General features: G+C 36.8%; 1 pseudogene; it reads right to left on the reverse strand.

Moving 5' to 3' along the window:
* Positions 1-4,727: 4,727 nt before the first annotated feature.
* LOC129481166 (ATP synthase subunit a-like) lies at positions 4,728-5,405 on the reverse strand (annotated as a pseudogene).
* Between the last annotated feature and the right edge of the window lie 16,952 nt (positions 5,406-22,357).

Genomic DNA, 22,357 nt, shown 5'->3' on the forward strand with positions numbered 1-22,357 from the left:
AGATATCACTTTGAAATTTTTAAAAAATAGAATACTTGCACAAAAGGAAAGAAAAGTGCTTTAGTTCCAAGCACTTTAGTAACAGAGGTGATGAGAAATCACAGGAAAACTGACCCACAAATGAAATACACAGCTGAGTTGTGTTGATCAGGAGGAGGAAAGAGACACATCTCCCCTTCTGAGGACAAACACGCCTAGCTCTTTAACATCAAGGACAAATAAGGCGGAGGAGAGCAAAAAGCAAAGGCCAAGATGGTTAAGTGACAAGATTAATGACATTCATAAAATTGATGGAGGCCTGTGGGCTTGAAGTGATTGTAATAGCTCACATGAAGCCCAAGGATGTAAATATTTAACAAATAATTACTTCTTGGTTTCATATCCACCACGGGGCCAGAAAGTAAAAGTAGAGATTATTTTCTCTTTGAGACTCAGTTATTTAACAATTAGAGGAAAGGGGAAAAAAAGCCAAAAAGATTTTCCTTTTACCTTATTTCTCTCCAAAACTACACTCAGTCCATTCAAGGCCTGGGAAATAAAGATTCTCATCTCTTTGCTTTTCTGTATGCCATAGGCTTTAGGATATTTCTGGTAACTAGTTCCTCCTGTTTAAATTAGACTCTATACCATCTTCCCTCCCTTGACTGAGACTTTTTGGTAAATTGGCTTGCAACCTCAGGCTCACGTCTCTCGTTGGATTTAATTGCTCTTGTCAAACCTGTTTGGTTTTTATTCCTTTTTTGGGACAAGTTTCAGTAAGGAGGGCATTTCCTCAGTGTCAACCTGGGTAATCTTCACAGATCTCACCCATCCATTGTCAATACTGTGCTCTCAGCCAATTTGGTCAACTTTCCTTCATCCTCATTCTAGTCGCTCCACTTGTAATCACCTGACAATTTCTTTCTGTCCGTTCCGCAGACAAAACCAATTCACTGAGATCGTGGTATTGCAGTAAAGAAAGAGTTTAATTAACACAGAACTACCCAAGCAGTAGGACTGCAGTTATTACTCAAATCAGCCACCCTAAGAACTCAGAGGCTAGGGTTTTATGGATAATTTGATGGGCAGGGGGCCAGGGAATGGTGCTGTTGATTGGTTGGGGATGAAATCATAGGGGTGTGGAAAATGATCCTCTTGCACTGAGTTTACCTCTAGGTGGAGACTCCAGTACTGGTTGAGTAACTCATAAGTCCCAGGTCTGGAAGGAGTCAGTTGGTTGCCAGACTGCCAAAGTCTGAAAAACATCTCAAAAGACCAATCTTAGTTTCTACAATAATGATGTTATCTATAGGCCCAATTAGGGAAGTCACAAATCTTGTAACCTCTGGCCATGTGACTCCCGAACAGCAAGGGATTATAGAAAGGCAAGCCAGGGACAAGGGCTGGTTTTGTATACTCCTACATTTTAGCAGAATTCAGACTTCTCCCATAATCCTAAGCTTGTGGCCTTTCGTTAGTCTTACAAAGGCAGTTTTGGTCTCTGAGCAAGGAGGGGCTTTGTTTTAGGGTGGAACTATTATCATTGTTACTTCAAAGTTAAACTATACACTAAATTTCTCCCATGGGTAGCTTCGCCTATGCCTAGGAATGAGCGAGGACAGCCAGCCTGTGAGGCTAAAGGCAAGATACAGTCAGCCATGTTAGACTTATTTTGCTGTTGTAATCTTTCAAAGGCTGTTCCACACTTAGGCCAAAGCAATAGTGGCACTGTTAGAAATATTTTTAAGTTTATTCCTGCCAGGAAGAAGAGGGAGTGACATTGCTCACTTTGGAAAGGTAAATCAACTTCACAAAATGTACCATCAGTTTAATAAGAGTCTATATTTATTGAACACTAATTATGGGCCAGGCACTGCATTGAGTGATTTACAAACATTATTTCATTAAACTATCACTACAGCTTTATGAAGTAGGTACTTTTATTATTCCCCAGCTTACAAATGATGTAACTAAGATTTAGAGAGGTTATGTAACTTGTTCAAGGTCACAAAGCTAGGAAGTAGATGAGCAAAGATTATATTCCATATCTGTCTAGCTCCCAGAGCTTGTCCTTTAATTAATAAATTACAATGCCTCACATATTAGTGCATGAAAAGAGACAAAGCACTAAATAAATGACAGTCAATTTTTAAAAGATGAACAAGGTACTTTCAAAATTGCGTGATGATTGAATGTTTAAAAGGACTCTGAAATCTCTAGAGGAGAAACATATTACTATAATAGTAATCTTGATTTTGTGAGTTTTTCTTAAGGATCTCACTGTGCGGACATCTTCATGGGAATATGGAATGGGATAATAGCCAAAGCCAATAAAAGTCAGTTGAAGTAACTAACATTCAAGTTGGTTTTAAAGGGGCACTCTCCTACAGGATAGCTAACGCACTCAATATTTGTCCCTGTCTATATTTGCTTGGCTTCTCTGTACCCATCTACCCAGTCTTTAATAAGATCTGGGCATGCAGGATCCCTCTCCCTCCAGTCTTGTTAGCACCATATGTCATCCACTCCTTCTGCTGACTCTTCTGGCATCTGGGGTCTCTCAGGAATTCTCTATACTGTATCTCTTTTCCTTAGTATCTCTTAACTCAGTGTCTCTTTTATTCTGAATGTAAGCTCTCCCTCTCTTATATTCCCCCTCTAGACCCCATTTAAATACCTCTCATTCTGTTAGAACTTGTTATTAAATGTGAGTCTCCAAACTTCATTGAAACAAAAATCTGTTATGAAAGATGTATTAAAAACAAAATTAAATGTAATTGTCTGGATCAAAGTCAACATTCAATACTTTAAAAATTCCATCCTAGGTACTTAATTATGATAGTAAGTTTTAAATTAAATATCATTTATTCAGTTGAATAAATAATTATTATCAGTTAGGTAAATATTAACACATGCTGAGAGACACGATATCACGATGTTTAAGAATGGAGGCTCTGGAGACAGACAGGATCCAATGGCTGCCTCTGTCACTTGTAGACATGTGAACTTGAGAAAACTGCTTCACTGTGTTGTGTCTCAGTTTTCTTATCTGTAAAATGGGAATAATTATGTCAACTAATTAATAGGATTGTTGTGAATAGAAAATATATTAATGTATGAAAAACATTTAGAGAATAGTTGGTATATGGTTAAACATTCAAAGATGTAATAATTATTACTATATATCTTCACAATGTCAATAGAACTGCTCTAATAAACTTCCAAAAAATGACTGATAGATTTGTTTAGGCCGACCCAGCAAACTTATGCCTAGAGCCATAAAAAAATATGTGCTTAAGATTTGTACCCACTCTATGCAATATGGCTGGCCTTATCTAGGAGAAAAAAAAGGAAACATAGAAGCATATTTGCAAACACTTACCCAAGAATAGAAGAGAAAAAAGAGAAACTATATATTTTAAGATTTTATTGTGGTAGAAGGAGCATGGGATTTGACATCAGAAGAATTATTTTCCACCTCTAAGGTTCTCATTTATGAGCTGCAAGAACTTCTGAGCCTCTATATTTCTGATTTCAAAAGTAATACTGCTAACCATAGTGACTTCCCGAAGTTATTATGACAATAAATGAGATAAAATTATGAATATACTATTTTTATATTCTATTGGTTATATTTAGTCATAGGATTACAACTGCGGCAAGATGAGCTAGAAAGTGTAATGGCTAGATGATCACTCACCCTCAGGAACACACTTCCCCACTATAGTAGGCGGGGAAGCAAATATTAGCCTTATTTACCAGAGTATGCTACATATCATAAGTGATAGGGATTTGTAATTCCTAAAAAAAAACCTTTGGAGCCAGCTGGGTTTTAGATTGTAGGAAGATAATAAAAAAAAATTTTAGATAGAAGATAAAAAATAATTTTAGATTGTAGGAAGATAATACAGTCCCTGCACCATGTTATATATAACATCCACATTAGAGTCTAGAAAAGACCCCTATAATCAAACATAGCAATATTTCTGCAGTGAAACAAATTAATTTTCACAATAATGTGATACATAAATAATTAATGTATATAATAAATAAAAATATAAGTAATCTCACATCAATTGAAGCTACAAAAAGGGCTTTCCAAAAACATACGGTGATGAACAAACTTTTAGGTTTGAACTGCTAATAAGAAATTGTGAACCTACATCTGGACACAAACGTGATTCAACAAAATCATAAGAGAAGGACTTGGATGCTGCTAGCAGCATGTAGAAGAGCTCTCACTCAAGTGAAAGGAGGTCAAATGTGCCTGGTCAGTAACTATGTGCTTTAACTCCTTAACAACTTAAATGTTTTGAACTTTTTGTATTTCTAAATGCAAAGGTTTATTAGGCCAAGTGATAGAATAAGTACTTAATCATTTGTTACTCACATAAGAACAGCTGTTTCATAGCATTTTCTCTCCATTTACAAAACTAAGTAGATGAACTGACACTTCGAAAATGATAATCAAAATGTTCTTCCCACTAAGCTCTAGTCATCGCCAACAGGCACTTTTAAATGAGCCATAAACCTTTTAGCCCAGAAGCAGGGCAGCTCAGCCTAGCTTTGTGGTATAGCCATTCCATTTCTGTCTCTTTTTCACATTCAAAATGAGATAGAGTTAAAGGTGATAGAGTTAAAGTGAAATCACATGGCTGGGCCAGATGTTATTAGGAGAGCTGAGAGTGCTCCTGTCAATGGTCAGGGGCTGGATTTAACTATACGGTAGACAAGTGTTTGGTGGGTCATTATGTGTTGTCATATAGGTAAAGGCTTACTAGTAGTGTAAAGACAGAGGCCTGAATAAGGGCTGCGGCGAATTTGAGGATGGTCAGTATGATTAGAATAATGAGAGCAATTGAAGCTGTGAGAAGACTGATAGTTGATAGTACTCGTGTAGCTCCTCCGATTACATGCATTAGTAGGTGTCTGGTTGTAATGGTGGCTGTTAATCATACAGCTAATGCCATTGGTTGAATGAATAGGCTAATGGTTTCAATGATCACTAGTATAGGGATAAGTGGTATAGGTGTGTCTAGTGGTAAAAAAATGAGCTAAGGAGGTTTTTGTCTCAAAGTGGAAGCCTATAATTACTGCTCCTGCTCATAGAGGGATTGCTATACCTAGGTTTATTGACAATTGGGTAGTTGGTGTAAATGAATGGGGTAGAAGCCTGAGGAGATTGGTTGAGGCAATAAAGAGAATTAAGGAGATCAGTATAAGGGATCAAGTTCATCCTTTAATGTTACAGATAACTATTGTTTTACTACAAGTTGAATTAGTCATTGTTGAATGGAAATCAATCAGTTACTAATTAGATGACTGGAGGTTGGAAATAGTATCGTGGGGAAATAAAATGACTAATACTACTGCAGGTAGAACTAGAATTGTTGGGGTATTAAAGAGGTGAATAGATTTTCGTTCATTTTAATTCTTAGGGGGCTTTATGGTTTTGCGTTTTGATTATTTTTGGTGTAGGGGTGTATAATAAATGAAATTTGATAATTTTAACTGGATGATGGAGAATAAAGTTATGATTATTGACAGAATGACAATGGATCATGTGGAAGTATCTAGCTGAGGCATTCATTGCAGAGAGGTGCAGATCCCCTCAGTCTTTAACTTAAAAGGTTAATGCTGGATGGCTTTGCAGTGATATTATAGATCAGACATGCATCAAGTTTTGAAGCATTTTAAAAGGATTAATTCTAGGACAATAGGTATAAAACTGTGGTTAGACCCACAGATTTCTGAGCACAGTCCATAATAAAGGCCTGGTTGTGTAGCAGTTAAGGTAGTTTAAGCGTCCGGGGATTGCATCTGTTTTGAGGCCCAGTGAGGGGATAGTTCATGAGTTCAGGACATCTTCGGATGAGATTAATATACAGATGGGGATCTCTATTGGGAGAATTGTTCGGTTATCAACTTCGAGGAGCCAAAGTTCTCCTACCTTTAAGTTTGCTGTTGGGACTAAATAGGAATTGAAGTCTAATTCTTCATAGTCTATATATTCGTAGTTTCAGTATCATTGGTGGCCAATTGTTTTGACGGTAAAAGAAGAGTTGTTAAGCTCATATGTTATGTACAGAATACATAGGGGTGGTGGGGCAATTAAAATTAAGATAATGGCAGGTAAGACAGTTCAGACAGTCTCGATTTCTTGAGCATGTTTGGTGCTAGTATGAGTTAATTTTGTTGTGAGTATTAGGGAAATAATGTGTAGGACCAGGGAACTAATTAGGAAAATAATTATAAGAGCATGGTCATGGAAAGTGAGTAGTTCTTCTATAATAGGGATGTAGCATCTTGAAGGCCTAATTGAGCTAGATCAGCCATTAAGACATATAGAGTTTAACCTATAAATTAACTTTGACAACGTTATGGAATAATTTCACTAACATCTTATCAAGAGAGAGTCGTATAGGTTATGGGACTGGCTTGAAACCAGTTTCTGGAGGTTCAATTCCTTCCTTTGTCATTTAGGTTTTCACATAGGTTGGCTCTTGGAATGTGTGGTAAGGTAGTGGACAGCCGTAAAGCCACTCTACATTAGTAGATGATTGTTCGATTGTTAGTGCTTTTCGTTTTGAAGCAAAGGCTTCTCAGGTTATAAAGATTGTTAGTATAACTGCTGTTGGTGAGATAAATGAGCCTACAGATGAAATAACATTTCATCCCGCATATACATAAGGATAATCAGAGTAACATCAAGGCATACCGGATAGGCCAAAGAAGTGCTGTGGAAAAAAAGGTTAAATTAACACCTATGAATATAATGGTGAAGTGGATTTGATTAAGTGGATTTGATCAGCGTAGGTCTGATTAAGTGTATAACCTGAAAATAGGGGGAATCAGTGGACAAAGTCTCCTATAATGGCAAATACTGCTCCTATTGATAGGACGTAGTGGAAATGGGCTACAACATAATATTTGTCGTGTAAGACAATGTCTAGTGATGAGTTAGCTAGTACAATGCCGTTTAAACTTCCTACTTTGAAAAGGAAAATGAATCCTAGGGCTCAGAATATTGCGGGAGGTCATTTGATATTACCACCATGCAGTGTAGCTAATTAGCTGTAGACCTTGATGCCAGTAGGGTTAGCAATAATTATGGTAACGGAGGTGAAGTATGCTCGTGTGTCTACACCTATTCCTACTGTAAGTATATGGTGGGCTCATATTATAAATCCCAAGAAGCCAATTGATATTATGGCTCCTACTATACCCATGTACCCAAATGGTTACTTTTTTTTCCATAATAATATGTTATGATGTGGAAGATTATCCTGAAGCTTGGTAGGATAAGGATATAGACTTCAGGGTGACCAAAGAATCAGAATAAATGTTGGTACAAGATTGGTACAAGACAAAGTCACCCCCACCAGCAGAGTCAAAAAAGGTAGTGTTGAGGTTACAGTCAGTTAATACTATAGTAATGCCGGTGGCTAGGACTGAGGGGAAAAGGAGTAGAAGGACTGCGGTAATGAGGATTGATCAGACAAAAAGAGATGCGTGATACTGGGATATGGCTGGGGATTTTATGTTAATAATTGTGGCAATAAAGTTAATGGCCCCTAAAACAGAAGAAACACCTGCTAAGTGGAGCGAGAAGATGATCAGACCCACAGAGGCTCCTGCATGTGCTAGGTTTCCTGCTGAAGGGGAATAAACTGTTTAGCCGGTTCAAGCACCAGCTTCTACTATTGTGGACGCGAGTAGGAGTAGAAAAGATGGAGGGGAGAAGTCAGAAGCTCATATTATTTATGCGGGGAATGCCATATCGGGTGCACCAATTATCAGAGGGACTAGGCAGTTGCCAAAACCCCAATCATGATTGGTATTACTATAAAGAAGATTATAACGAATGTGTGGGCAGTAACAGTAACATTGTAGATCTGATCATCTTCTAGCAGAGTCCCTGGTTGGCCAAATTCTGCTCGAATTAGAAGGCTTAAGGTGATGGCCTACTATCCTCGCTCATGAGCCAAATAGCAGGTGTAGTGTTCCAATACCTTTGTGGTTAGTTGAAAACAATCAACAATTGATGAACCTAAGTGGGGAAAAAGGTTAAATGGCTAAGAATTAAACTGTAAATCTATGTATTCATGTGCTTCACTTATTCTTTTTTTAAACTGCCTTTAAAGCTAAGCAATCCCAAACACTCTCTGTGACCCAGGACATTTCCAAAGCCAAAATTTTTGAGCCAGGTGCTAAATGCAGATGACCACACAGATACATTATATTGTGTCAAAATTATGAATTTTAATCTTTAGTGACTGAAGTCTGATAATAGCTAAATCTGGTGATATGACCTTGATGTTAATATTTTTAAATTATATATATCTTTTCAAATATAAGTCAGTTAACTTCCTCATGATTTAAGCTATGCTTTCCAATCTCCTGGGTTCTAACAAAGGCACTAATCTCAGGCAATTTGGAAAAAGATTTGTTGCATGATAATGAGAAATTGAACAACACATACAAAAACCTGACATTGTTTAAATAGCATCATGAATTTAAAAACCTGATAGGCTGTAATATTCATCTCATGACAACAGACTACTTGAAAATGCTGCAAAATCTAAAAATAATGCATTTTAATTTTCCTAACAGCTTGAAGCAAAATTGGATGTTTTAAAATTAAAAACATATAGGGCATTGACTGGTAGGTCTTAATTCAAATAACGAGGCTTTATGTGATATAGTATTTCATATTAAATCCAATTCATGAGCCCAGATATTTTACGGAATAAAAAATGGATTATGAAAACTTATGTAGTCCTCCCTCAATGGCTATCAAACTCTTTGCCAGAGAAGCGATAATATCTTACATAGATGAGATGCATTTTTTTTTTACTGGTAGCCTGAAGATTCTTGACTGCATCTGCAACAGATGTAAAACACAAGACTGCCCAAAACTGGCTGAGATGTCCCCTTTTGGAAGATAGGCCTTATAATACCAATGCTGACCATATGGGTGACTTTGGGCAAATGGCCTCTTTTCTCACTGGTAACCCATAGGGATTGAAGTTACTGATATCAAGTATCCATCTCAAATCTAACATTCTCTAGTTTCAAATAAAATTATTTTAGGAATAGAAATGTATTTTACTAGAAGGGGTATAAACAGGATTTTCTGGCTTCCAACTTAAGTCATGCACATGCTGTGAACCCTTTCTTCCTGAGTGTCTTCATCACAGTTGTCATGTTCTGGTTTTTCTGATCCCACCATACCTGTGGCATATGGGCCAAAGTAAAATTACACCAGATAGGTTAAACATTGAAGAATATTTTACTTAAGGCTATTGCAATAGATGAGAGAGATTAACCTCACTCTGCTAAAACAAAGAACAGAAAGATTTTTAATTACTGGGATTAATGGAAAAGTACTAGAGGATGTTAGGAAGAAGTTGGTCGAAGCGATTAGGCCATCTGCATTTGCTAATTGTAACTTATCAAAGTTAGGATTTTGCCCTTCCACAGAGACTGAAAGATAGGGACCCTATCTTTCTTGATGATTGTATTTCGAAGAGATGGCTCCAGGTCCTTACGAAAGACATTCCTGAGTTATAGAAGATTCACATCTCAAATAGGTAGAGAAAGAATTACAATTGCAAGTTTTCTAAAGCAAGTGCTTTAAGAAAGATAAGGTCAGGATACTATAGTCCTGAAGAAACCTGTTGAAAATTTAGTTAAGCTGAGGAAAATGTTAAGGCCATCTTGATGATTGTGTCCTTGTAAACCAAACATTTTGGTTTAGAGGAGGCCAAACAGTATCCTCAGAGGAAAATAAGACCTGAAATTGAAGTTTAACAATGTCCAAATGCTCACAGATATTACAAAGCACTTGACTTAAGCACCTTAAAAGCAGATTATTTACTACCATTTCTCTAGTGCCTATCAGGTGCCAGTCACACAGTCGTAGTTCCACAAAAGCAGTATTTAACATGTAAAAACTGTTCCTTCATCTTCTGACCTTCACCAACAGATAATTCCTTACTGTACACAAGTATATCAGGCTGCCACCATGACATTCATCTCCAAACCACAATTGTCTCAAAAGCAACAATTTATTACCTTTTTCTCCAGAATGTATGGCTCAGATCATGAGCTATAGAGTCAGAGAGCTTAGTATAAGTTTCAGCTCTGTTGTACAGTGACTGGTTGATCTTGAGTAAGTTTCATAACCTTCAGGAAGCTCAGCTTTCAAATCATTAAAAAAGAAATAATACCAGTACCTACCTCATGGGGTTGTGAGAAAGAAAACATAGCAAAGTACCTCATACAAAGTAAGCCTCTAATAATTACTGGCTTGATTTACATTGTTAGTGTTTTTTCATATAAAAAGCTTGCTAATAGCATGTTGAATTAATAAGTGAAAAAATGAACAGTTACCAAAACAGCTAGGTGATATTTTAACTATATTATTGCTTCTATACTGAATATTTAAACTATAGACAGAAAATTAGAAATTTCTTCTGTATTAGTCCGTTCTCCCACTGCTATGAAGAAATACCCAAGACTGTGTAATTTATAAAGGAAAGAAGTTTAACTGACTCACATTTCTGAATGGATGTGGAGACCTCAGAAAACTTACAATCATGGCAGAAGACACCTCTTCACAGGGTGGCAAGAGAGAGAATGAAGGCCAAGCAAAGGAGAAAGCCCCTTATAAGACCATCAGATCATGTGAGAATTCATTCACTATCATGAGGGCAGCAGCATGGGGATAACTGCCCCCATGATTCAATTATCTCCACCTCATCTCACCCTTGATATGTAGGAATTATTAGAATTCAAGGTGAGATTTGGGCGGGGACACAGAGCTAAACCATATCATTCCATCCTAGCCCCTCTCAAATCTTATGTCCTCACATTTCAAAACACAATCATGCCCTTCCGACAGTCCCCCAAAGACTTAACTCATTCCAGCATTAACCCAGAAGTTCAAGTCCAAAGTCTCATCAAGACAAGGCATGTCTCTTTTGCCTATGAAACTGTAAAATCAAAAGCAAGTTAGTTACTTCCTACATAAATTAGAGGTACAGACATTGGGTAAATACACCCATTCCAAATGTGAGAAATTGGCCAAAATAAAGGTGCTACAGGCCCCATGAAAGTCCCAAATCCAGTAGGGCAGTCATTAAACATCAAAGTTCCAAAATGATCTCCTTTAACTCCATGTCTCACAACCAGGTCACACTGATGCAAGAGGTAGAATCCCAAAGCCTTGGGAAGCTCCGTCCCTGTGGCTTTTCAGGGTACAGCCCCCCTCCAAGCTTCCTTCATGGGCTGATGTTGAGTGTCTGTGGCTTCCCCAGGGGCATGGTGCAAGCTGTCAGTAGATCTACCATTCTGGGGTCTGGAGGATAGTGGCCCTCTTCTCACAACTCCACTAGGCAGTGCCCCAGTGGGGACTCTGTCTGGGGTTTCCAACCCCACATTTTCCTTCTGCACTGCCCTAGCAGCGGTTCTCCATGAGGGCCTTGCCCCTGCAGCAAACTTCTGCCTGGACATCCAGGCCTTTCCGTACATCCTCTGAAATCTAGGCAGAAGTTCTCAAACCTCAGTTCCTGACTTCTGTACACCTGTAGGCTCAACACTACGTGGAAGCTGCCAAGGCTTGGGGTTTGCACCCTCTGAAGCCATGGCCCCAGCTGTACCTTGGCCCATTTTAGCCATGGCTGGGACACAGGGGACTAAGTCCTGAGAATACACAAAGCAGCAAGGCCCTGGGCCCAGCCCATGGAATCATTTGTCCCTCCAAGTCCTCCAAGCCTGTGATGGGAGGGGCTGCCATGAAGAACTCTGATATGCCCTGGAGACATTTTCCCCATTGCCAATGTCTTGGCAATTAACGTTTGGCTCCTGATATGGTTTGGCTCTGTGTCCACACCAAAATCTCATCTTGTAGCTCCCCTAATTCCCATGTGTTGTGGGAGGAACCTGGTGGAAAATGATTGAATCATTGGGGTGGTCTTTCCCATGCTGTCCTCATGGTAGTAAATGGGTCTCATGATATCTGATGGTTTTAAAAATGGGAGTTTCTCTGCACAAGCTCTCTTTTTGCCTGCTGCCATCCACATGTGACTTGCTCTTCCTTACCGTCCACCGTGATTGTGAGGCCTCCCAGCCATGTGGAACTGTAACTCCAATTAAACCTCTTTTTTTATTTTTTTTTTGCAAATTGCCTAGTCCCAGGTATGTCTTTATCAGCAGCATGTAAACAGACTAATACAGCTCCTCGTTATTTTTGCAAATTTCTGCATCAGGCCTGAATTTCTCCTCAGAAAATGGGTTTTTCTTTTCTAACAAATTGTCAAGCTGCAAATTTTCTAAACTTTTATACTCTACTTCCTATTAAATGCTTTGCCACTTATAAATATCTCCCACCAGATACACTAAATTATCTCTCTCAAGTTTTAAAATTCCACAGATCTCTAGAGCAGGGGCAATATGCTGCCAGTCTCTTTGCTAAAGCATAACAAGAGTCATCTTTTCTCCAGTTTCCAACAAGTTCCTTATCTCCATCTTAAACCACCTCAGCCTGGACTTCATCTTCCATATCACTATCAGCATTTTAGTCAAAGTCATTCAACAAGTCTCTAGGAAGTTCCAACTTTCCCACATCCTCCTGTCTTCTGAGCCTTTTAAATCACTAGGAAGTTTCAAACTTTTGCACATCCTCCTGTTTTCTTCTGAGCCCTCCAAACTGTTCAAATCTCTACCTTTTACCCAGTTCCAAAGTCACTTTCATATTTTCATATATCCTTCCTTATAGCAGCACCCTATTCCTTTGGTACCAATTTACAGTATTATTTCATTCTCATGCTAATATGAAAAAATGCCCAAGACTGGGTAATTTATAAAGGAAAGAGGTTTAATTGACTAACAGTTCCACATGGTTTTGGAGGCCTCGGGAAACTTACAATCATGGCAGAAGGCACCTCTTCATAGGGTGGCAGGAGAGAGAATAAGTGTCAAGTGAAGGGGGAAGAGCCCCTTATAAAACCGTCAGATCTCATGAGAAGTCACTCGCTATCATGAGAACAGCATGGTGGAAACCACCCCCATGATTCAGTTATCTCCACTTGGTCCCGCTCTTGACATGTGGGGATTACTACAATTTAAGGTGAGACTTGGGTGGGAACACAGAGTGAAACCATATCATCAGCCTTCACTAAACAGGCACAATATAGCCAAATATGTCAAAGAGTTCATCTCTAATTAATTGTTTCAATTAAAAATAAAGTACATGGAATAAATATTTATTTTCAAAGGAGAAACATAAAAAGAAACAATAAATAAAATTTCTCACCTTTATGAAATAATTACATAAACATAAAGCAATATTATTTAATCGAAAAACTTCCCACTTTTAAGCATTTTTTTTGCTTAGTTGTTTGAAATATGACACTACTAAAATTTACATTACTTTTCTGTTTCCATCTACCAAATAAGAATAATGAAACTTGGTAAGGTACATTGACCGCCTCTCAGTTGAAAGGCATTTGTTAGTAATAAACAGGGTTCAATGACCTTGTAAAGATGAGGTACCAGATCCTTCCCATCGTCCAATGCGTCTTTGGCAAGATCTCCAAAAAGACAACCATTCACTTGGATGATAATTTTGGGGTGGGGATGATGCAGTAATTTATGGTAATTGCTCCATTCAAAAAAGAATCTGAAAAAATAGAAGGCATCTCTATTTGGGAGGCATTCTACCTCAACAATCCAATAAGCCTGACTAGGGAAATGTGTTAATGAATCAAACAAAGGAAAAAGAACAGTAATTTGTTTGAGCAAGCATGACAACTATAGTTCTGTCTATATTTTATTCAGAGAAAGTGAATGTCCCTCACCTTATGTTCAAAGTTTTTCTTACTTAATGATGTATGGCTTCTCAATAAGTTATACATTATTCCCATGAATAAGTTAGAAAAAGATATACATTCTGATTGAGACTACAATTGACTAAAAATGACATGATGTTTCAGAAGATCAATCCAAAAATAAGCAATCATGTCAACCTTGTGAGTAGGCAACATATTTAAGCTTGTCTTAGATTGGAATTACTTGCATTTGTATCTTTCTCAATCTTGAGAATACTGGACTTCCTTCTGAAAAAACATTTTAGTTTCTCTCTGAAGGTATAAAGGAGATTCATATACTGGAGAATATTTTTAACTAGGAATGTATGCTTTTTTATGAATATATTTACATTAATAAGTGCTGTGAACATACAAAAAAATAAGCATATGGTGTCTGTTCTTGAGAGACTTAAATTGCTGCCCATTTCTCTACTTCAGTCTATGGAAAAAAATTGAAAAGTAGTCTATAACAACAGTCTCCAGTTCAGCTTATTTTTTTCTGCCTATTCTTTCTCGAACCCAATTCAACTAGGCTTTTACTCCAACAGCCACAAAAACTGCTCTTATCAAGGTCACTAAAGGCATCTATGTTCTTAAATCCCATGATCAGTTCTCAAATAATTTGACCTATTCGCAACATCTGTCTCTCCACCTTAAAATGCATTGTGTGACTTCCAGGATATCAACTTTATATTTTCCCCCTACCTCTCTGAACATGTCTTACTCTCCTTACCTGGTTCTCCTTTATTTCCTAAACCTCTCAATGTTAGAGAGACAATGGGCTAAGTTTTTGTGTGTCTTCTCTTTTCTAACTATATGCATTATTTTGACATTGAGAATTGCAAAAAAAAAAACACTTCAACTTTTATCTTGATAGTGGTATAGATGTATCAATTCTAAAACTATTTTGTGTGTATTTAATTTTGAGCCAATGAGTAAATATGTTGATCTTCATCAATAAGTGAATGAATAAAGACAATTTGTTATATATACACAATGGAATGCTATTCAGTCTTAAGAAAGAAATTTTGTCATTTGCAGCGACATGAATGAACCTTGAGAACATTGTGTTAAGTGAAATAAACCAGGGACAGAAAAACAAATACTATATCATCTCACTTATATGTATAATGTAAAAATAGATGAACTCATAGAGGTAGAGAGTAGAATGCTGGTTACCAGACGCTGGGAAGATTTGGGGTTTGGAGAGATAAAGTCAAGGGATACAAAATTTCAGTTAGAACTTATTCTGAAGAGTAAGTTCAAGAGATCTATTGTACAACATGGTGGCAGTAGTTAATAATAGTGTATTGTATTTTGAAAATCACTAAGATAATAGATTTTGACTGTTCTCACTGCAAATAAAAGATGTGAGATAATGCATATGTTAATTAGCTTGATAGAGCCATTCCACAATATATACATATTTGAAAACATCAAATGTACACAATAAATGTTTAGTTTTTATTTGTCAATTAAATAAAAATTAAAAACCTATACTTTCATTTATCCTTTGGCCAAGAAATCTTACTTCTAGGAATTTTTCTGAAGATATAGCTCTAATCTGAGAAATATATATGCAGAAGGATTTTCATTGTTGCATTTTTTGTTACTACAAAATATTAAGAACAAAAAAACTAAACATAAAAGTTAATTGAGTAAGCTATGAGTCATGCACCCAATGGAGTACCTGAATCTCTAGAGAAGAATGGAGAGAAGCTCTATAAAGGGATATAGAATGATTTTCAGTATGTATTATTAAGTTATAAAGCAATGTACAATGGTGTATGTATAATTTACTGTGTCTTGGATAAGAAAAAGTAGGAGGAGGCATATACATATATTAGCTTATTTTTGCAAAAAGAAATACAGGATAATACACTCAACATTAATTTAATTGGCTACCTCTAGGAAGTAAATGGGAATTGGATGGTAGGAAGCAGCACTTCTCTTAGAATGGTCCTTTGTGTACTTTTGACTTTAAATACCACATTATCATTTTATATATTCAAAAAACAAATCAAAATTAACTGACACAAACTAAATTTAAATACAAATAAACAAAAGTAAGTTACACTGTGTATCAAATGGATCATATAACCACATCAGAAAAAAATATAATCCAAATAATATTTTGTAAACATTGATTATATACCTTTAGTCTAAAGACAAAGAGAATTGCAAAAAAATCTTCAACTTTTATCTTGATAGTGGTATAGATGTATCAATTCTAAAACTATTTTGTGTGTATTTAATTTTGAGCCAATGAGTAATTATGTTGATCTTTTTCAGGACCTTTACTTCTCACTATGGGAGAAGGAAACACAAACTGAGAATGTGAAAAGGCAAAAAAAACCTCTGTGGTTGGAATTTTTAGAAAAAGTTTCAGTAGGTACTCATGACATTTTTAAAAAGGTAATAATAATCTATTTCTTGTTCATTGAAATAGCTCAGTAGCAATAAGTATGCCTAGTGTCCAGATCTTGATTTCTAACTACCCTTCTCCATTAATAGAAGCCAAGGATCCTGGTTCTAGGATCTGATCATTGATCCCAGGGCTCAGACAAAGAAAGTACTAATGAATTAACGTATAGTTTTACCTTCTAGGCTCAGACTACTTCTTTCCTCTTTCACTACTTGGATAATTAGAGTAGCTTTCTGACTTGTTTCCCTGCTTCTACTCATGCCCCGTACGTTCCATTCCCAACAGAGCAGTCACAGTAATCCTATTAAAATGCAAGTTCAATCATGTCAATCATAAAGCCCCCGTGTATTTCCAGATCTATTAGAGTAAAAGCCAAACTCCTTTGAGAACCTATAAATCTCTACAGAATCAGGTACCCCATTATTTCTCTAGCTCAGTTACTTCCAGACACATTGGCAACCCTTTTGCTTCTTAAACACATGAAGAGCACTCTAAACTCAAGTCCTTTGCACGTACTGCTTTAGTTAACTTAGAATGCTCTTCCTGCAGATATCCACATGGCTCTCCCCTCTTTTCCATCATTTCTTTATTCAACCATCATTTTCTTAATGAAGTCCTTTTAGGTCACTCTATCTAAAACCACTAACCCCTAACACTCCTTCCCATCCTTCTTCATCATTGTATTTCTTCTCCTCTTTAGGTATCATTTTCTAAGGAATCATTTAACTTATATTTATTTTTAAACTACTACTTCATTAAGCAAGTAACAGAGTAACCAAACACAAAAGAAAGTGTAAGCAAAACAAACCAAAAAAGCAAAATCAAATGCCATGTAAATGTACTTTATTATACAATACATATTATATAATACCATATATATAAATGGTATTAAAATAAAATGAATTCATGAGTTTATATAAAGAAAATATTATATAGATAAGGTGACAATGGAAGTATAAAATTGAGCTTGCACTTGACTAAGAGGAACTAGGAGAAAAATAAAGAAGGTTGACGGTAAAGGAATACTACATTGAAGATTCACTTTCGCATCTTCAAAAAATTTGATTATTTTCAAAATGTGATCCTTAAAAGATATTAATTTTCAGTTAGATTGAAAATGATCCAATCAATATCCTTCTCACCCTTGAATCATCCAAACCATCATTACCATACCTTATGAAAAATAAAACAAAATAAAATAAACAAGGAAAAACAGAAAATAGTCACTTAGGCAAAAGACATTGAATGATCACTACTCTTTTGTAAGTATCCAACCTGGAAAATTAATTTAAATCAAAAATCTATAATTTCGTAAGTATTCTCTACATGGTTGATAAATCTTGTCAAAGCAAAAGGCGTTTTCTGATGTCATGTCATATTTTTTTTTCTCTTTGTAGGTCTGATCAATGCATTCTTTTTCTCACAACATTGATAAAAAATTAGGAATCATGTCACTACCTCCTCTGCACTTCTGTAGAATTTTAAACACTGATCTGGGAGAACTTTGGGAAAATGCTTTTTGAAGGATACAAGAGCACCTTATCACTCACCATGCAATTAATAATTTTTTTCTCTTTCAAGAAAAAAATGAAAGTAAGGAAGTGTGATTATGACATACTATTATGAAGAGAGTTACTGTGTATGTCTGCAAAACAGATTATACATATTGCAGATAACATTTGAACAATTCTAAGAATTCCCTTTTATTAAACAGTGAAGGAACTCCTGGGTAAAGCTCATTCAGTTGCTGTTATGAAGACGTGATGAGCTTACATTATGGTGCACTATTTATGTCTCAGAAGTGATAAAATCAGGGCATATTTCTACCTATCCAGAAGTCATCCAGTCATGCACAGAGCTTGGCTGTGGTTGTGATAAAATACATCTGTATCACTTCTCTACCTTCAAGTAAACTCTGCCAGCAAGAAATCTGGAATTGCTCGCATATATAACTGTGGCATAGGGCTGAAAATCAATGGCTGATATCTAAAGTTGTTAACATCGTCTTATAGATAGAGAATGAGCATACAATACACTAACCTTTTTAATTGGCTTCTTTCTCTTAGCCTAAAACTTCAAGTTTTTCTTTCAACAAAGAGTAAGAATGATGGTTTTTTTTTTTGGTTTTTTGTTTTGTTTTGTTTTGTTTTTGAGACGGAGTCTCACTCTGTCGCCCAGGCTGGAGTGCAGTGGCGCGATCTCAGCTCACTGCAAGTTCCACCTCCCAGGTTCATGCCATTCTCTTGCCTCAGCCTCTGGAGTAGCTGGGACTACAGGCACCCGCCACCACGCCTGGCTAATTTTTTTTTATTTTTATTTTTACTAGAGACAGAGTTTCACCGGGTTAGCCAGGTTGGTCTTGATCTCCTGACCTTGTGATCTGCCCGTCTCGGCCTCCCAGTGTGCTGGGATTACAGGCGTGAGCCACAGTACCCAGCCAAGAATGAGGTTTTGTCCAAAGAAGGGAGTCATCTCTAATTTCAGCAGTTCTAAAACAATGAAAACTTGCATCATTATTATGGTTTATATCACACAGCATTACAATTATTTGGTTACTTAACCTGATTTCCACCAACCTGTTATCAACTCAAAGAGAAGAATTATCTTATGAGCCTTTGTACTGTGCTTGACAAAATATTTAGTTCATGCATGGCACACAATAAATATTTTTAAGATAATATACAAAATTAAACTCATAAAATCTGTGAATGACGTAAAGCTAGGGAGATGGGCAGCTCATACATTGAGTACAAAGTCAATAATCCAAGTTATCTCTAAAATCAAGCTAAAATCTAATAAGTGGCATTTTCAAATCCTTTATTCAGACTTTTTAATAAAATATCCAAATACAGATCTGAAAGGAAATTGACAAAACTGCAATTCATAAAAAATACTCTCAGGAATTATAGTTCACAACTTCAAAATGAACCAGTGTGAAACAGCCTCTTTGGAAACATGCAGGTTTGTGACTGTGGCCTAAAGACCCGGGGCCTGGTAACCCCAGGAACCAGCCAACCGTCACCATCAGAACTCATATACCAGGACACAAGAAGTGTGAAGCTGTTCCTCCACTTTAAAAGGAAGATAATATTTTTAGTTCTACAGGAGGAAGAAACTTGCTATTGAAAAGATCTAGCTATGTCAAAGAAGCAAAGGTCAAATAATATGCAGAGAAATTGCAAAAAGCCCCAGAGGGAAGCAAAAAAAAAAAAAATGACAGGGAGGCACAGCTGCAACAAATTAAAAATAGGAACAGGGATTCTCTGGTCAGAAAATAACCACCTCCTGATGGAGTTAGAATCTTTCCAAAAAGCAACATTCCGGAATCATCCAGGAGATTTCTGCAGTACAGAATGGCCTAGTAAAAACTAAAAGAATTGCAGATGAATTACAAAAATATATCAGAGAGCTGGGCAAACAAGTGATTCCATGGAACAAGCAGAATTAGCCTCTGTTATGTCTCTGCAAGAGTCTAAACTGTATCTGAATTAAACCAATAAAAGAACCACCTTCTTGGAAGGGGGAACAAAAAGAAACTTGCCATGAAAGAAAATCTCCTGAAATCTGTTCAGAAGATGGAAGATTAAGCTAATGATTTGTGTGTGGGGGGGGGGCGGGGCGGTGGGTAGAAATCCACAGAACAGTAACTGCAAGAGAATTCCAGAACCCCCAAGCTCAGCTCAGTGGAAGCTAAGCAATTGGACAAAGCCATCTAAACCCAAAGCAATGGCTCGATGGAGTTCACCAAGGAGGATCTTGCTCTGATCTAAATATACAGTGGAAATCTGATGTGATCTAGTGAATCACTCAGCCCCTATCTTCAATGCCTGTGACTCCAATATCTTCACTCAATCTTGGAACGAACTTACTGTGATCAATAGGGCATCCTCTTAGACTCTCATGTCTGACTGATTAGTCTCCAAACTGAGCAAGTGTTCTGACATTATGGAGGGGGAGCAGGGACGAGAGATAGCAGTGACCAATAGCCAGGTAGTACCCATGTGACTTTGAGCCACAAAAGGTTGGAAAATGCTTGAAATTTGGGGTGCTACTTTCAAAACTTTTCTCACCATCACTGCAGAGTGTAGTCAAGATGTTGTTTTAATAAAATCAGAAAGCCTTTGATGGGTCATATAAAGGTTTATGCATGTCCTTTATATGACTTAAACCTTAATCAACTGGATTTGCAGACTGCCATCCATGTCTACCAGAACAAAAACTTCCAATGCTTTATGGCACATTCAGGATTGACATTTTAAACTATTTCTAGAATTTGAGCGGCAATTTGCCAGATTTTTTTTTCCAAAATAATACCTTCTACCACGATGCCTAGCTAAAGACTGATTAATTTGCCTCTTACTGGGCTTGTGGAGATGTGCTTGTCTCCAATTTCTGAGGTTGAAGGTAAATTTCATCTTGACCAGTGTCAGTTAAGTAATTTTTATTCTTCAGGTGCTTCCTGACCATTAGACTGTCTGACTCTCCAGTGTGAGATTGACCTCACTTTTTGGTTCTAAGAGGATCTTCCATCAGGGTGGACTGGCCTCTGTAACATGGCCCCTGATAATGGGGCTTTATTCAAAACCTTATTGAATTAATAGAGGCATCCTTCAAAGGAAATTCACCTATGAAGATTGTTGCTAGAAGCTTACTTATGAAAGAAGTAAAATAACACAGGATATCAAATTATCTACAGTGGGTTTACTCATCACTGATTATTATGATCTGATGTCTCACATTTGTTAGATTAAAGAACACACTAATTTCAGGAGCACTATTCTCAGCTTAATAATTTTCTTTTTGTTATTATTTTCTAGGAAAAAAGCAAATGTATCTTTGAGTCAAGAATACAACTTTTTATGCTACTGAAATTCAGTAGAAGAAATAAGTGCCAGGCTTCCTAACCTAAATGTTTTCTTAATCTGCATAAAAAAGATAGCTTTTATTTTTTGACAACAATAAAAGAAGTGAAAGAAAGTAATGTTCAATTTGTTTCCAGCTGAGTGATAACCTCATGATGGTGTTTAATCCTGCCATATATACTGATACTTCTCTATTATCTCACATGGTGGTGAAAACTATTTTGGCTTCTGTTTGTTTTTATAGAACTAAGTAAACATGAAAAATCAAATCCATCATTAAAACTTTTTAATTTTAATTTTTGGTAACATCGTTTATATAAGTGTACGTGCTGCTAAAAATATTTTAACATTTGATCATTTAATTGAATCTTCTACATTTCCATTATAAATGGTAACAGTCCATATTTCTATTCTCTCAAATCTGTTTTATACCATGGAATTGGTATGTGGAATGAAGTTTGTTTTGAAAGGTAGAGGGGAAAAACAACAATTATTGGAGACTTAGGGGCTACGGTAGATTCATGTCAGCAGTGGAACTTGTCCTACTCTGCCTTGCACAGGACACTCTAATCAGTGATAATGGTGTTCCCCTGAGAACCAGGTACTATTTACTTAACTAACAAACAAAGGCATGGAAAATTTCTAAAGAGCATTGGCAAACTAGGGTAATTGAATGATGATCAACATAATGAGCAATGATTAAAGATGCTGAGAACATTATGTAGAAAAAGAAGAAAGAGAGATTATGCTTAATGAGATGATCTTCAAAATCCCCCTTTTTTCCCCAGGGCTGCTGCACCTCATCCACTAAAACCAAATCCTGGGAAAGATTTCTATGAGATGGTTTCTGTCATTCTTCCTAAACTGGGAGCTAAGTGATTAATATAGAGGAAAACCCACAGATAAACATATCTCTGCAAATGGGAATAAGTACTAACCTGATCGTAACCGACATCCCCACCCTGGTTCCTCTTAGCACTTCAGTAAAAGGCACACTTCAAACAGAAGAATCTGAACCACAAATTTAGCCAAACAGCCTCTACTACCTTCAGAAAGGCTTCCAGGAGTTATTTTCCTCCCAGACCTCCTAGATTTCTAATTTCTCTATTCCTGCTAGGAGGGACATTACTACCCAATCTAGGAGTATCTTGGAAGATTCAAGTGGGAAACCATTCAGAGCTGTCTCTTCCCCTCAGAGCATCAACATTTTAATCTGTCTC

Source organism: Symphalangus syndactylus, chromosome 12 (genome assembly GCF_028878055.3).
Source record: "Symphalangus syndactylus isolate Jambi chromosome 12, NHGRI_mSymSyn1-v2.1_pri, whole genome shotgun sequence".
Classification (NCBI taxonomy): domain Eukaryota; kingdom Metazoa; phylum Chordata; class Mammalia; order Primates; family Hylobatidae; genus Symphalangus; species Symphalangus syndactylus.